The following is a 17,765-nucleotide window of genomic DNA, read 5'->3' as shown; positions in this document are numbered from 1 at the left end:
ACAAGGAGCAATGGGTACAAGTTGCACTGTGAGAGGTTTCATCTTGATATAAGAAAAAAATTTTTTACAGTGAGAACAATCACTGGAACAACCTCCCCAGGGATGTGGTAGAGTCCCCATCACTGGAGGTTTTCAAGATGCGACTGGACAGGGTGCTAGATAATCTCATTGAGGCTCCCTTTCCCACGAAAGGTTGGACCAGATGATCTTTTGAGGTCCCTTCCAACCTGGGCTGTTCTATGATTCTATGACTCTTTTGCCCATGATGGTCATCGGTAAGTGATAGCCCTGTCTTTATCTTGACCCTCAAGCTTTTTCATCTTGTTTTTTCCCTCTGTCTTCCTTAGGAGGGGGAGTGAGAGAGCAGCTGGGTGGGGTTTGGCAGCCAGACAAGCTCAACCCACCAAATACCAAACTGAAAGGGTTAAAGCCAAGATAGACAAAGCCACTGCATGAAAATGCCTCCTGAAAGAATTAAAGCCTAGGGGCAAGGAGGATACTGTAAATATCTTAGTAACTTAACTAAACAAAAGAAAGGCCTTTGTGATTTAGGGAGTAGTTAGAATGGTTGTAAGATAAGGGGGCTCTGGGATAATCCCATCTCAGACAACTGGGCCTTGGGAGAACAAATGCATGGAAGATAGGAAGTCACAATAGGATGACCACAGCAGCTTTGAAGGACACCATTTACGCGACCCTAGGACCGAGTTTGCGCAGAAGCAAAGGTCAATCAGCGAACACAGTGAAGAAGACTAGGAGCCTTCATCTGAAGACACCCAAAGACCACCTGAAGACCACCACAGAAGATGATTGCGCATGCGGATCGGACATTTACATATGTTAATAAGTTCCGGGAAATCTCATGTTTATGTAAATGATTTCTCGGAAATCCTGTGAATATGTAGGACTTTATAGTATATAATCTCTGAAAGACTACCAAATTGGTGGAGCACTTATGGTGGAGAATCCCCAGTGCTGCCCAGCGCTGCAATAAAGAATACCTGCTTAATAGTAACTTCGTTGCTATTGAGTTTCATTTCAGGGACTCTCTGAATATTCTGTTCCCCCCTCGGGGAGATTCAGACTGTGAGGAGAAGCATCCGTGAATTTTTGTATCAAAACCTCCTACACTGCATGATTTATTCAAATACTTGTTTCTTAAAATCTTCAGCAATGTTTTCTATGCATCTTCCAACAGTATTTGCTGACAAATGAATGCATTTTAGTTTTTCACCATATTATTTCCATGTGTTATTTCAGCCATCTTTATCATGGCAGGAAGAACAAGTGTTTCCCCAATGGCATATGGCGTTTTGTCTTTCGCTATTAAGTAAGAAACCTCAAAAGAGGTTTCTAAACATTTATCATTAAGATTAGTGAAACTTTGTGAAGTACTGACTTGAGTATCACGAGTTTAAACATCACTGAAAAAACTGTAGAGGTTTGTCTTCATGTTCTGGGTGCCTAGTTTTTAGAAGTCTTGCTAATTGTGATGACTTCATACTATCATTAGCTTATATCTCAAGGCACATTATACACTGTAAATCCATATTTCAAATAGTCTTTTTGATAATTTCAATTTTTTTTTGGCCAAGTTCTTGTCAGATCTGATTAGATCGTCATTGTTTTTACCTCATAATGTGGCTGATGAAGAGCTCGTACTAGGAGCAGGAGAACTGTCAGCTCTGCCATTTTCTTCTTGGGCACCCCCTAGGATGTGCACACGCCACTTTGGAGACCACTGCTCTAAAGTAAATCAATTAAGTACTTTGTTATTCTATACATGCAGAATTTAAGCCCTCTGATTACTGTAAATTCTCTTAAAGTGCTTCTCCAGGCTTCTGCAATTTGCTGCCCAGAGTGAAGTCTTCACAACGTTATTTGGAAATTCAAAGAAAAAGAATTATAGTTATATATGTGTGTGTGTACATGTATGTGTGTGTTAAGGTTGCCATGAAGAGGACTGTGACAGTGTGACTTCTGTTGCACAAATCCTTTGCCTTGCTAAGGAGTCAGGGTAGTCTTTCAAACCAAAAAGAAACCTTCCATAGGTTCATATAGATATGTAATGAAATGGTAGCAAATTAAATTATGCTTCCATGTATGATTTGTAAGCAGACATTTTCTGTTTCATAATTCACAATAATTAAGAAATAAATAACTTTCTCTAGCATATACCTTTTGCATAATGGAAGTTTTAAAAATAGGATGCATGCATAGAAAGCAGACAGTATGCATGTCCTCTAAGTGCTGTCTCAAGGTGATATACTACATTTTTATGTTTATGTTTTGTGATACTGTAATTAAATCTGAGAGTTTAGGTATCTAGCTTCAAAATATATATATAAACTCAAAACCTAAAACAGTGTGGTCTAGTTTTCACGCACGGTGAGCCACTTAACTGTCAAATAACGATGCCCATTAAGAAGTTATTTCCAAGGAGGTGTTTTCATTTAAACTGGTGTCAGATCTGCTGAGCGATTTATAGCTTGGTTGACTGGTAAGGGATTTGGTTGCTCGGGTGGCAGGGCTATGGTGAGCTGTCACATTTCTCGTAGTGAAACATGGGTGTTCCTCATCACTGACAAAATGAGACATACAGCCACAGAGGTACAGTTTTCTGATGAAAGTACTGGAGGGCTCCCCTGAGATGTTTGCTTTCAAATACCTTAACTATATTCTAATAAGAGTACACATTGGCTCCACATAGTACGAGTTACTGGAGACTTCAGCTATGGGTAGAGGAAAGAAAAATACATTTAAGGAAAAAAATCACCATCACCTAACATTTAGCAATCACTGTGAACAAATAATATAATTAAATATGAATGTATGTTTAATGCCCATGTACATTAATGCATACCTATGAGTAATGATAATCTTTTTGGAAAAAGAAGGCATGAAAAGAGGCAAAAGCTCTTTTAAAAATACATCTTTCATTAGGTACTCTGGGAAAACATATTGTTATTATTTAGTCACTCAACATATGAATTGCTTTGCCTTCAAAGGAGGATGGAGAAAGATAATGTTGGGGGAGAGAAGGAGTTTGAAAAAGAATCCGTTTTAATGTAAGACGACAGATGAATTTTGTTTCAAACATTTAAAGACACATAAATAACTGCACATTTAGTAACAAAAAAAGAGAAGCAGCCAGACTAAATACACTCTACCTTTACTCTGCTCCATTCAAGGGGGTTTATGCATAAGAACATTTTCAAATTCTTCTGTAGACATATCACACTTTCTGAGAGTCACTTAATATAATATATATAAATGAACGATGATGATACCATGTAGCATACGAAACAGAAACAAAAACATCAGAACCTCCCTACACATCATTACTGATTATTCCATAGTATTATTGTCACAGTTCGCTTGGATCTCTCAAATTTACAGGACAACATATTCTGTGAATTAAACTTTATTTCATGAGCTCATTAAGAAATACAACAAACAAACACAACAAACAGGGGCTCAATCCCCTTTTGGCCAGACTAGTCTATCACGTGTATTCATTTATTCACCATAAGGTTTCATAACTTATCCTTATAACCCATAACTCTTAATACCGTGCACCTATGAGGAAAAAAAAAAAGAAAAAGAATTAGTTACCTGGCCGACGGTGAGAGTTCTCATCTTTCCTCCCCATCACGGTGCGAGCGACTTCTGTATCACACCGGGAAGCATGAAAGCCTCAAGCAGTCCAGCTGCTGTTGGATCCACTTCAAAAACTTTTTGGGGTAAGCTGATGTTTTATATCCTCCAGCTTGGAGGTTTGGTCTATGCCATTTCCATAAGTTAGTGGATTCTGAGGAAACTGCTAGACAAAAGATAATGGCTGCTGGAGACAGCAATTTGCAGGTGATAATGGCTGCATAATGGCCTTTTATGGCCACCTGTCCTGCCTAGGTGGTGCTCTCCCTTTGACCTAATGGCGCTGCTCCCAGCATACATCAGGCCTTAGGATGAGCTGCGTTAGCCAAAATCTGAGCAGGAGCTGAGTGAATAGTCACAATTATTCAACAGAAAGATATCTGAAGCATTGTCGCTCCCCTCCCCTATTTCCCTTCAGTTCTGCCCAGCTCTCAGTGACAGAAGAAACCACCAAAAATCCAATCTGTGCTCTTACAAAAATTCTTCATTTGTTTTTCTATCTTTTCTCTAGCTATTCCTATGTATAGAAATTACCTTTCACATATATGCTACCCTTGAGGTCTGTCTTATGTAATGTGGAAGGTTGTCATCTGCACATACTTTGGGAGAATAATCAAGTTAATGAAGTCAGTTGCAGACTCAATCTCCTTGCTTGATCCATTAAGAGAATAAGAGATTTTCATTCATTGCTGCTGCTGTAACACTATTAATCCTGAACACATTGCTAAAGGTATTTGGTGTCTCCTTCCTCTCACTGTATCTTTCTGTATTTCTGTCCTACCTTCCTTTATAATCTTTATAATTCAAGATGCTTGAAATAAATTAACTTGATAAGGGGGCAGAGGAAAGTTGCCCTACTTCTTTATATGTGCTTCTGCTGAGGGAGATGGTTACAATGGTTACAAAACAACACAGAACGAGGAACTGTTTCAATGAATTAGGATCCAGCAAAAGAAAAACTGATATTTTACACACTCAGGGGTTAACCAACAACATGGAAGCTAGCTTTGAGGATAGAATCATAGAATCCTCATGATTGGAAAAGACCCTTAAGATCACCGAGTCCAAGCTTTAACCTAGCACTGCCAAGTCCATCTATACCATGTCCTCGAGCACCACATCTATCCATTCTTTAAATACCTCCAGGGATGGGGACTCAACCACTTCCCTGGGCAGCCTGTTCCAATGCTTGACCACCCTTTTGGTGAAGAAGTTTTTCCCAATGTCTAACCTAAACTTCCCCTGGCGCAGCTTGAGGCCTTTTCCTCTCATCCTATCATTCGTTACTAGGGAGAAGAGACCGACCCCCACCTCGCTACAACCTCCTTTCAGGTAGTTGTAGAGAGCGATAAGGTCTCCCCTCAGCCTCCTCTTCTCCAGGCTAAACAACCCCAGTTCCCTCAGCCGCTCCTTGTAAGACTTGTGCTCTAGACCCTTCACCAGCTTCGTTGCCCTCCTCTGGACATTCTCCAGCACCTCAATGTCCTTCTTGTAGTGAGGGGTCCAAAAGTGAACACAGTACTCGAGGTGCGTCCTCACCAGTGCCAAGTACAGGGGCACTATCACCTCCCTGGTCCTTATGGCCACACTATTCCTGATACAGGCTAGGATGCCATTGGCCCTCTTGGCCACCTGGGCACACTGCTGGCTCATGTTCAGGCGGCTGTCAACCAACACCCCTAGGTCCTTTTCCGCCAGGCAGCTCTCCAGCCACTCTTCCCCCAGCCTGTAGCGTTGCATGGGGTTGTTGTGACCCAAGTGCAGGATCCGGCACTTAGCCTTGTTGAACCTCATACAGTTGGCCCCGGCCCATCGATCCAGACTGTCCAGGTCCCTCTGCGGGGCCTTCCTACCCTCCAGCAGATCGACACTTCCACCCAACTTGGTGTCATCTGCAAACTTCCTGAGGGTGCACTCAATCCCCTCATCAAGATCATCAATGAAGATATTGAACAGGACCGGCCCCAACACTGAGCCCTGGGGAACACCACTCGTGACCTGCCGCCAACTGGATTGGACTCCATTCACCACCACTCTCTGGACTCGGCCGTCCAGCCAGTTTTTAACCCAGAGCAGAGTGCACTTATCCAAGCCGTGAGCAGTCAGTTTCTCCAGGAGAATGCTGTGGGAGACAGTGTCAAAGGCCTTACTAAAGTCCAGGTAGACAACATCCACAGCCTTTCCCTCATCCACTAAGCGGGTCACCTTGTCATAGAAGGAGACCAGGTTAGTGAAGCAGAACCTCCCTTTCATAAACCCATGCTGGCTGGGCCTGATCCCCTGGTTGTCACGCACTTGCTGCATAATGGCACTCAAGATGATCTGTTCCATGACCTTCCCCGGCACCAAGGTCAGGCTGACAGGCCTGTAGTTCCCGGGATCCTCCTTCTGACCCTTCTTGTAGAGGGGCGTCACGTTTGCTAGCTTCCAGTCATCCGGGACCTCCCCGGTTGACCAGGACTGCTGATAAATAATGGAGAGTGGCTTGGCCAGCTCCTCTGCCAGCTCCCTCAGTATCCTCGGGTGGATCCCATCTGGCCCCATGGACTTGTGCGCATCCAGGTGGAGGAGCAGGTCGGTGACTGCCAGCTCTTTGATAAGTGGGGCTTCATTCTGCATCCTATCTCCATCTCCCAGCTCAGGGGCCTGAAAAACCCGAGGATGACTAGCCTGACTATTAAAGACTGAGGCAAAGGCGGTATTAAGTTAAGGCAAGGTTACCTTCTGCATCCAACAAAGGAGGGAGATTCTCCCTGGCCCTCCTTTTGTCACTAACATATTTATAAAAACTTTTTTTGTTGTCTTTAACGGTGGTGGCCAGTTTAAGTTCCAGCTGCGCCTTCGCCTTTCTGATCTTCTCCCTGCATATCCTCACAACATCCTTGTAATCCCCCTGAGTCGCCTGCCCCTTCTTCCAAAGGTTGTAAACTCTCCTTTTTTTCCTGAGTTCTAGCCAAAGCTCACTGTTCAGCCAGGCCGGTCTTCTCCCCCGCCTGCTCGACTTGCGGCACATGGGGACGGCCTGCGCCTGCGCCTTTGAGATTTCCTCCTTGAATAATGTCCAGCCTTCCTGGACTCCTTTGCCCTTCAGGGCTGCCTCCCAAGGGACTCCCTCAACCAGACTCCTAAGAAGTCCAAAGTCCGCCCTTCTAAAGTTCAGGGTAGCGGTCTTGCTGACCCCCTTCCTTACCTCTCCTAGAATTGAAAACTCTATCATTTCATGGTCGCTGAGCCCAAGACAGCCTCCGACCACCACATCACCCACCAGACCCTCTCTGTTTGTAAACAGCAGGTCCAGCGGGGCACCTCCCCTGGTTGGCTGGCTTACCAGCTGTGTCAGGAAGTTATCATCTCCCACACACTCCAGGAACCTCCTAGACTGCTTCCTCTCTGCTGTGTTGTATTTCCAGCAGAGATCTGGTAAGTTGAAGTCTCCCACGAGAACAAGGGCTAGAGATCGTGAGACTTCTCCCAGCTGCTTGTAGAATACTTCATCTGTTTCCTCGTCCTGGTTGAGTGGTCTGTAACAGACTCCCACCACGATATCTGCCTTGTTAGCCTTCCCTCTGATCTTAACCCATAAGCACTCAACCTTATCATTACCTTCGTTGAGTTCTAGACAGTCAAAACACTCCCTAACGTACAGGGCTACCCGTCCCCCTCTCCTTCCTAGCCTGTCCCTTCTAAAGAGCTTGTAGCCATCCATTGCAGCACTCCAGTTATGTGAGTCATCCCACCACGTTTCCGTGATGGTGACCACATCATAGTTTTCCTACGGCGCAATGGCTTCCAGCTCCTCCTGTTTATTGCCCATGCTGCGTGCATTGGTGTAAATTCACTTCAGTTGGGCTATAGATCTCTTCACCAACACAGGCATGCCACCCCTAGGCTCGTCCCAAGCAAGCCAGATTTTATCCCCTTCCCCCTTCGCATCTAGTTTAAAGCTCTCTCAATGAGGCCAGCTAACTCCTGGGCCAGGATCCTTTTCCCCCTTTGCGACAGGTGAACCCCATCTGTCTCCAGCAGGCCTGGTGCCATGTAAACTGCCCCATGATTGAAAAACCCAAAATTCCGCTGCTGGCACCAGCCTCTGAGCCACGTGTTGATGAGGTGGGTCTTCCTGTTCCTTTCCATATGCCTCCCGGCTACTGATGGGATGGAGGAAACCACCACCATTGCTCCTGATCCTTCAAGCAATAGCCCTAGTTCTCTAAAGTCCCTTTTGATTGTCTTGATGCCACTATCAGCTACCTCATCACTGCCGACTTGAACAACCACTAGTGGATAATAATCGGAAGCTTTTACCAGCCTGGGGAGCTTCCTGGTAACATTTCTTATCCTTGCCCCAGGGAGGCAGCAGACTTCCCTATGGGATGGGTCCGGTCAGCATATCGGGCCCTCGGTTCCCCTCAGAAGGGAGTCACCTATGACAATTACCCTTCTTTTTTTCTTGCCGATGGCCGTTGTAATGCGCGGGGCTGACTGGTTCCCCCCAGTCAACCCTTTGGATGGATCCCTGTCTGTATCTTCATCCTCCTGGCCCTCAGGTTCCAGAGCCTCATACCTGTTGTGTAAGGGCACCTGGAGGGGTGAGGTGGGCCGGGAGAGGATTTGCCTGCTGCGCCGAGCTGGGATCCGCATCCATCCTTCTTCTCTTGGGTCCCCTCCCTCTGCCTGATGGTACAAGGGCAGGGGCAGGGAAGCCTCTCCCTCACTTGATGCTTCCGTCTGGCATGGTCGTCTCAGGGATGGTAGGGACTGGCTCCACCAGTCTGTCTCCCTCTCGCACTCCCTGATACTCCTCAGTCTTGCAACTTCTTCTTTCAGCTCTGCTGCCATGCTGAGCAGATCCTCCACCTGCTCACACCTCATGCAGGTGTTGTCTCTGCAGTACCCTGTCACCAGAGCAAGGCTCTGGCACTCCCTGCAGCCAGAGACCTGGGTGGCTGCATGTTTGAGTGGGAGCTCTGTCTGCGTCGCCACATCCCTTCTGGCGATGGCTCTTGTCCGAGCGGAAACCATGGCTAGGTCTCGTTGCTGCCGCCGCGTGCCTCGCCGACTGAATGCTGGTAGTTGCAGGTATGGGAAAATACAGATAACAGCAGAAATCCACATGGTATATAAAAGCCTACAATTCTGCTATCAGAAACACTATAACCAAAGCATCTAAAACCACACAGAAAGCAAGCAAACTTGCTAATTGTGCATTGTATGCACAAAGTTCATATTCAGTACATACAAACAGAGCAACCTGAAATGGCAGGGGAAGGAGAAGGCTCTGACTGAAAGCTCATGCAAAACAAAATCTGCATCGAGCTACGGAAAGTGATCATGACATTATCTTCAACCTACCATCTATTGGATTCATACCTTTTTGACATCTCTTACTAGGTGATACAAAGTTTTCGATGATCCATGTCTCTGCAAAGGACAGAAAAAGGAGAATGCAAGATGTAAATACTGAAATGGCTTTCTCACCTTAGTAGTTTAAAAATCAGGCAACTGAGAGCACTTCAATTATACAGTGTTAACAATTTTTAAAGAATCAATTACAGGAGCATGACTTCACCCAATTTCTTTTTTTGTACAAAAAGTTGTAAGAAAACCACAAGAACTGCCATACTGGATCAAAAAGAAGATCCTATATATTGGTCTAGGCTCCTGCCTTTAGATAGGAGCCCAGAACAATGTGCAGAGACTCTGGGAGAATGTGGAAAGAAAAACAGTAGGCTGAATGTCAGCTTTCCTGTGCCTACTGTCTCAGCTTCAACCATCAGTGGCGCAGAGAGCCCCTGAACCAAAGGTTGCATCTAGACTATCCTGTATGACAGCCACTAATGGCACATAGAGTCTGTGAATTTGTGCAATCTTCTTTTGATCCCACCTGACATGCAAAACATCCTGTGGTAATGACTTCTACCATTTTAACTGTATGTTGTATGGAGAAATACTTTCTTTTCAGTGTCCTTTTTGACTGTTTCTGATATTTCCAGAGACTTACATAGGAGGCCGAATTGGTTGTGACTGGTGATAGATGAGACCATCACTGCATATGGGGAGAATCAGTGTTTCCATACATACATTACTCTGCACTTATCAACATTTAATTTTATGCACCCTAATCACTAACTGTGATGAGACTCTCCTGCAATTCTTCACATGCAGCTTCAAATTTGCCTATCCTGAATGATGCTAAATCACCTGCAAACTTTGTCCCTTCACTAGCCACTATTTTTCAGATCATCTCTAAATAAACTGAACAGCAATGGTCCCAGCACAGGCTCTTGGATGACTCTGGTAGTAACCTCTTCTTGTAGTGAAAAAAGACCATTTATATCCTACTCTCTGTTTTCTATCCTTCAAGTGGTTTTTAAATCACAAGTGCCCCTCTTCTACACCATAACAGCCTAATTTCTTTAAAAACCTTTGACAATGAACATTGTCAAAAGGGTTTTGAAAACCCAGGTACATCAAGTGAATCATCCTTATTCTCATGCATGATGCCTCCAAAATTATAATAGATTTAAAAGGCTTGGCATTTCTCTACAAAAGCCAGGATAACTCTTTCCTTTGGCATAAAATTGATCCCTGTGTCTATTAATTATATTCCTTATGGCTTTTTTACAAATTTGCCATGGCAGAAGTCAGACATGCCAGTCTGTAGTTTCCCACATCACTCTCAGGGCTCATTTTGAATTATCTCAGAAGGGATAGGCAAGGAAGGAGAGGTGGTGGGGTAGCTCTATATGTTAGAGAGTGTTTTGATTGTATAGAGCTCAATGAAGGTAATGATAAGGTTGAGTGCTTATGGGTAAAGATCAGAGGGAAGGCTAATAAGGCAGATATCCTGGTGGGAGTCTGTTATAGACCACCCAATCAAGACGAAGAAACAGATGAAGTATTCTACAAGCAGCTGGGAGAAGTCTCACGATCTCTAGGCCTTGTTCTCATGGGAGACTTCAACTTACCAGATCTCTGCTGGAAATACAACACAGCAGAGAGGAAGCAGTCTAGGAGGTTCGTGGAGTATGTGGAAGATAACTTCCGGACACAGCTGGTAAGCGAGCCAACCAGGGGAGGTGCCCCGCTGGACCTGCTGTTTACAAACAGAGAGGGCGATGTGGTGGTCGGAGGCTGTCTTGGGCTCAGCGACCATGACATGATAGAGTTTTCAATTCTAGGAGAAGTAAGGAAGGGGGTCAGCAAAACCACTACCCTGAACTTTAGAAAGGCAGACTTTGGACTTCTTAGGAGTCTGGTTGAGGGAGTCCCTTGGGAGGCAGTCCTGAAGGGCAAAGGAGTCCAGGAAGGTTGGATGTTATTCAGGAAGGAAGTCTTAAAGGTGCAGGAGCAGGCCGTCCCTATGTGCCAAAAGATGAGCAGGCGAGGGAGAAGACCAGCCTGGCTGAACGGAGAGCTTTGGCTAGAACTCAGGAAAAAAAGGAGAGTTTGCCCCCTTTGGAAGAAGGGGCAGGCGACTCAGGAGGACTACAAGGATGTTGTGAGGTTATGCAGGGAGAAGATCAGAAAGGCAAAGGCCCAGCTGGAACTTAAACTGGCCACCGCCGTTAAAGATAACAAAAAAATTTTTTATAAATATATCAGTGACAAAAGGAGGGCCAAGGAGAATCTCCCTCCTTTGTTGGATGCGGAGGGAAACATCGCCACCAAGGATGAGGAGAAAGCAGAGGTACTTAATGCCGCCTTTGCCTCAGTCTTTAATAGTCAGGCTGGTCATCCTCAGGGTTTTCAGGCCCCTGCGTTGGGAGCTGGAGATAGGAAGCAGAATGAAGTCCCAGTTGTCGAAGAGGTAACAGTCACTGACCTGCTCCTCCACCTGGATGTCCACAAGTCTATGGGGCCAGATGGGATTCACCCGAGGATACTGAGGGAGCTGGCGGGGGAGCTTGCCAAGGCACTTTCCATCATTTATCAGCAGTCCTGGTCAACCGGGGAGGTCCCAGCTGACTGGAAGTTAGGTAATGTGACACTCATCTACAAGAAGGGTCAGAAGGAGGATCCCGGGAACTACAGGCCTGTCAGCCTGACCTCGGTGCCAGGGAAGGTCATGGAGCAGATCATCTTGAGTGCCATTATGCAGCAAGTGCGTGACAACCAGGGGATCAGGCCCAGCCAGCATGGGTTTATGAAAGGGAGGTTCTGCTTCACTAACCTGGTCTCCTTCTATGACAAGGTGACCCGCTTAGTGGATGAGGGAAAGGCTGTGGATGTTGTCTACCTGGACTTTAGTAAGGCCTTTGACACTGTCTCCCACAGAATTCTCCTGGAGAAGCTGGCTGCTCACGGCTTGGATAAGTGCACTCTGCTCTGGGTTAAAAACTGGCTGGACGGCCGAGCCCAGAGAGTGGTGGTGAATGGAGTCCAATCCAGTTGGCGGCAGGTCACGAGTGGTGTTCCCCAGGGCTCAGTGTTGGGACCGGTCCTGTTCAATATCTTCATTGATGATCTTGATGAGGGGATTGAGTGCACCCTCAGGAAGTTTGCAGATGACACCAAGTTGGGTGGAAGTGTCGATCTGCTGGAGGGTAGGAAGGCCCCGCAGAGGGACCTGGACAGTCTGGATCGATGGGCCGGGGCCAACTGTATGAGGTTCAACAAGGCTAAGTGCCGGATCCTGCACTTGGGTCAAAACAACCCCATGCAACGCTACAGGCTGGGGGAAGAGTGGCTGGAGAGCTGCCTGGCGGAAAAGGACCTGGGGGTGTTGGTTGCCAGCTGCCTGAATACGAGCCAGCAGTGTGCCCAGGTGGCCAAGAGGGCCAATGGCATCCTAGCCTGTATCAGGAATAGTGTGGCCATAAGGACCAGGGAGGTGATAGTGCCCCTGTACTCAGCACTGGTGAGGACGCACCTCGAGTACTGTGTTCACTTTTGGACCCCTCACTACAAGAATGACATCGAGGTGCTGGAGAATGTCCAAAGAAGGGCAATGAAGTGGGTGAAAGGTCTAGAGCACAAGTCTTATGAGTAGCGGCTGAGGGAGCTGGGGTTGTTTAGCCTGGAGAAGAGGAGGCTGAGGGGAGACCTTATTGCTCTCTACAGCTACCTGCAAGGAGGTTGTAGCGAGGTGGGGGTCGGTCTCTTCTCACTAGTAATGAATGATAGGATGAGAGGAAACGGCCTCAAGCTGCGCCAGGGGAAGTTTAGGTTAGACATTAGGAAAAACTTCTTCACCAAAAGGGTGGTCAAGCATTGGAACAGGCTGCCCAGGGAAGTGGTTGAGTCCCCATCCCTGGAGGTATTTAAAAGAAGGGTAGACGTGGTGCTTAGGGACATGGCTTAGTGGTGGACTTGGCAGTGTTAGGTTAATGGTTGGACTTGATGATCTTAAGGGTCTTTTCCAACCTTAACAATTCTATGATTCTAAGAAAGCTCCTAGGCTTTATTTTCTTAATATATAGGTGCTAGTTTAGATAGGGAAAGTTCAAGCCAATCAAAAATCAGAAGATCAGCTGGAGATCTCTGGCTCTAGGGCAGCATAGGTACCTGTTCCTCTGCATTTAATGAATTCTTCTCATATTTGATGTTTTTGGAAGACTGACTTCTGGTCACCATCAGTATGAAACACCTGTGGATAAAAGCCCACAGTGTGGCAGCTAAAGATGGCAGGGCTTTGAAAAGTATTTGCAAAACAAAACTTTTTGAAAAGGCTTCTGCACACGATCTCTTTCCAACAGACAGAACTAGCAATCATAAAAGCTAGGTAATGCTTGAAGATTTTTTTCCATACCACTCTAGGAATTTAAACTTCTTGGTTTCTCCCAGTAGGTAGTTATGATATGAATGCTGGAATGTGCTTTGGAGTTGAGAACTGAGAAGCAATTTGGACCTGTGCAGTCTTATGTTTGTTTTAAGGGCAAAGATATCAAACTTGCAAACAGGTTTTTAAAAGTTAAAACTATCAGTTTTGGAACATTCCTTGAAGACATGGGGAGGTCCTTCACTGTAGTATCACTCAGCCTTTTTTAAATCACCAGATTTCATCTTTAAAGTCAGGATATTATACGGTAAGTTTGTGTTTGTTTTCTAGTGTCTGGGTTTGATTAACATTTGCAAGATTTCTCTGAAACCATAAGGACTTATACTCTCAGGAGTCATATATTACCATCCTACAGGTCCTAACTTGCCAATTACTGTCTTCCAGCCAGTGCAGTTTGCCTAAACCTAACATCTATCATATTGGAATTATAATGACCAAAAATCAGCCAGTATTGTGTGGGGCTTAATCTGTGTTTCATAAAATATGTACAAGTAGATTAGGTGGGCAAGTCACAATGAGTTCCATGATATGAGAGACAAAGCTAAGAGACAATGTGGACTTCTAAAATTTCCACAGCAGATGTTGGCTGCCTTGTGCATCATCATGTCATTATAATATGGATGGGAGCTAAAACAATGAATATAGATATAGAAAATTTGCCTTAGGTTGGTCCTACCGCATTGTACAATTCCTCTAGCTGGGACACAGTGAGAAAATGATGCATGCTTACTCCATTCTCTATGAGTAATTTCACAAAATCCACTCTGTCCAACACCAGTGCATCCAGCATTTCTTGCTCAAGGGACCCCACCTGCAAATCAAGCAATTAATTCAAGCTGTTCCTGGGCATTGCAGGCCATATCCATCTGGTCCTGTCACAGGCATAAAATTTTGTCAAAATTTTGAGTGTTGCTTTGCTAAGCTTAAAATGAGATAATCAGTTTTAGTCAATAGGTTTCTCTGATTCAGGGCTGCATTTCAGAAATGAGTGTCAGAGTTTAAGATTAACATACTCTAGGACATCTGGATTAGGACCAATGAACTGAAACCTAGGAAACTGTTGACCACACCTCTACTCTACTCAGCATCTCATTATAATCTTAATTTCTCACTTTTCTGACAAACATCTTATTTATATTGTATATATTTATTCTATACACACACACTCACTTTAATTAGGTCCTTGCTAGCTTTCTCCTAAGTTTATGATGTTGGAACTCAGGGAAAGTTTGAAACCCAGGAAACAGAAATAGTTTCACAAATAGTATTTCCTTAAAGGGCAAAATGCAAAAGGTCTTCTCATAGCCTCTCTCTCCGTTTCTTTCAGGTTGGGGAGAGACGAAGAAATGAGAAGGTACTTCATACTTATAGCTTTTAGCTTGCAAAACGATTGCAGTCAGTAGTGTTTATTCACAATGTCACTATGATGTGGTGACAGAGCAATAACAATAAGGGCAGTTTAGTACCATCTAAATATCTGTTGCATGTTGTTACATACTTATGTCCAATACTGAAGGCAAGAGAAGTAGTCTTGTTCACTCTGTGACTGAAAAGGCAAGGATCTTGGAAAATCCTAGCTTTCAGGGGTAGCAAGATCCAGAAACTGGATTTAAAGCAAGTATATTTAAACAGAAGAATTTTCCATTATTATAATTTTTCCATCAGGACATGTAAATGTGTCACAGTATTGAATATTATGATCCAACTAAACCTTCTGAACAATGATTTGGGGGAATTTAAAGAGCTGTGAGTGATGGCCAGGTCCTTCTGATGTTGCCAGATGACTTCTGCCACTGTAAAAACTGCAGCACAAGTTGGGATTGTGGCACTGGAAACTACTCCTCTACTGCCCCACATGGGGTTCAATAACCGTTCTATTTATAGCCCTTCTACTCCTGTAGAGCAGTTCTGCCCACGGTGGCCCCCCAAATGGGAAGGTGCTGGCTTGGGGAGCCTGCCCCCACAGCTGGAAGGCAGCTGAAATACAGGACAGGCCAGAGGCAAAGCAAGCAGATTGTCACAGAACAGCATTGGGCACAAGCTTAACACTGGCTTGGGTTTGGAGCCACAGTACTTCTGTGGTAACATAGCTGCTCAGCTCCTGTGGTCTGCCTGATGACTGCTGACACCTGTGCAGCATAACTTTGATGTCAGATCATCATCAAATTCAGTATTTGCATATTAAAACATACAGTATGAAGAGCAGAAAGAAGTTTTGCCTTTCCTTTAATTTATAGCCTGATATTTTAACATGGCTGTAAACAGATACTTGTTTTTCTCAGTTTGCAGAATAATTTAATACTCTTAATATGTTGCTTCCTGTTCTTTTAAAGGTGTAGTCTCCTGGTGCTAAGGCATCACTAGATGTCACCATTTCCTTGAACAAGTGAACGTGTTTACATGTTTGTAATCTTGCCTGCCTTCAGTAGCTACAAATGGGAACTTTGTGTTTGACTAAGAATGTGACTTAGTATATTTTAAACCCACATAAAACTGATTTAAAATCACAACTGCAAAAAAAAAAAATTATTTAATGTTGAATAAGGTTTAAAGTGTTTTCAGTAGAAGATGCTGTATATATACTGTACTGGCCACTGTTACCCATAAATAAAGATCTGACCTCTCTTCCAGTGTAATGATAGGTTCAGCTGGTCAGGAGCAGATGCATTGTCTCCTACGTATATGGACAGGGGTGGGGGAAAGAGAGAAGAAAAAAAACATGACTTAGTCAATGGGCCACCATGATAACACGTCTTAATCAAATGTCTCACAGATGTCCATGCCATTTCTGCAACTAATCTTGTATTAAAACAAAACCAAAACTTCCATTGTCCTGGTAATAAAATACTGATTCTCAGATCTAAATATATCATTCTCAAATTGTCTCATAAACATTAATAATTAGCTTACAACCCCTTGAAAGGTACAATAGGTAAGTATTATATTGGCAGATACAACTTGTGGTGAACTGTTTCCCTCCACTCAAATAGGAAGCAGAAAAAGAATCCAGAAGTGCTGCTGCGCTAGTTGCAGGAATACGCGCGCGCGCACACACACACAAGAGGCCGGAGAGCAGCCCCACGGAGAGGGATCTGGGGGTTCTGGTCGACGGCAAGTTGAACATAAGCCAACAGTGTGCCCTGGCAGCCAGGAGGGCCAACCGTGTCCTGGGGTGCATCAAGCACTGTATTGCTAGCCAGTTGAAGGAGGTGATTGTCCTGCTCTACTCTGCACTGGTGCAGCCTCATCTTGAGTACTGCGTGCAGTTTTGGGCCCCACAGTATAAAAAGGATACGAAGCTACTAGAGAGTGTCCAGAAGAGAGCCACGAAGATGGTGAAGGGTTTAGAGGGGAAGCCGTATCAGGAGTGGCTGAAGTCACTTGGTCTGTTCAGCCTGGAGAAGAGGAGACTGAGGGGAGACCTCATCGCGGTCTACAGCTTCCTCACAAGGGGAAGAGGAGGGGCAGGCGGTGATCTCTTCTCCCTGGCGACCAATGATAGAACCTGAGGGAACGGCAGGAAGATATGCCAGGGGAGGTTTAGGCTGGACATTAGGAAAAGGTTCTTCACCCAGAGGGTGGTGGAGCACTGAAACAAGCTCCCCCAGGGAGGTAGTCATGGTGCCACGCCTGACAACATTCAAGAAGCATTTGGACAATGCCTTCAGACATATGGGGTGAATTTTGGGGTTGTCCTATGCAGGGACAGGAGTTGGACTTGATGATCCTTGTGGGTCCCTTCCAACTCAGGACATTCTATGATTCTGTGAATCTATATGCGTGTGTGTCCACATGCATGTGCATACGCACACAGAATCACAGCGTCACAGAATGGTTGAGGTTGGAAGGGACCTCAGGAGGTCTTGTTCAATCCTCCTGCTCAAGTAGGGCCACTTGGAACTGGTTGCCCAGGACCATGTCCAGATGGCTTTTGAATGTCTCCAAGGAGGGAGACTCCACAACCTCTCTGGGCAATCCCTTCCAGTGCTTGGTAACCCTCACAATAAAAAAGGGTTTCCTGATGTTCAGATGGAACCTCCTGTGTTTCCATTTGTTCCCATTGCCTCTTGTTCTGTCACTGGGCACCACTGAAAAGAGCCTGGCTCCATCTTCTTTTCACCCTCCCTTCAGGTATTTATATACATTGATAAGATCCCCCCTGAGCCTTCTCTAGGCTGAACAGTCCCAGCTCTCTTAGCCTTTCCTCAGGAGAGATGTTCCACTCCCTTAATCATCTTCATGGCCCTTTGCTGGACTCTCTAGTAGAGACAGCAAGAAGTTCTCATGTGAACATTCTTTCTGTTTGACAGTAGAAATGATAAATAGA

This window comes from Nipponia nippon, unplaced genomic scaffold, assembly GCF_047370975.1.
Source record: "Nipponia nippon isolate SJK-2023a ecotype South Korea unplaced genomic scaffold, ASM4737097v1 scaffold_34, whole genome shotgun sequence".
Classification (NCBI taxonomy): domain Eukaryota; kingdom Metazoa; phylum Chordata; class Aves; order Pelecaniformes; family Threskiornithidae; genus Nipponia; species Nipponia nippon.
Note: the sequence above shows the minus strand (reverse complement) of the source record.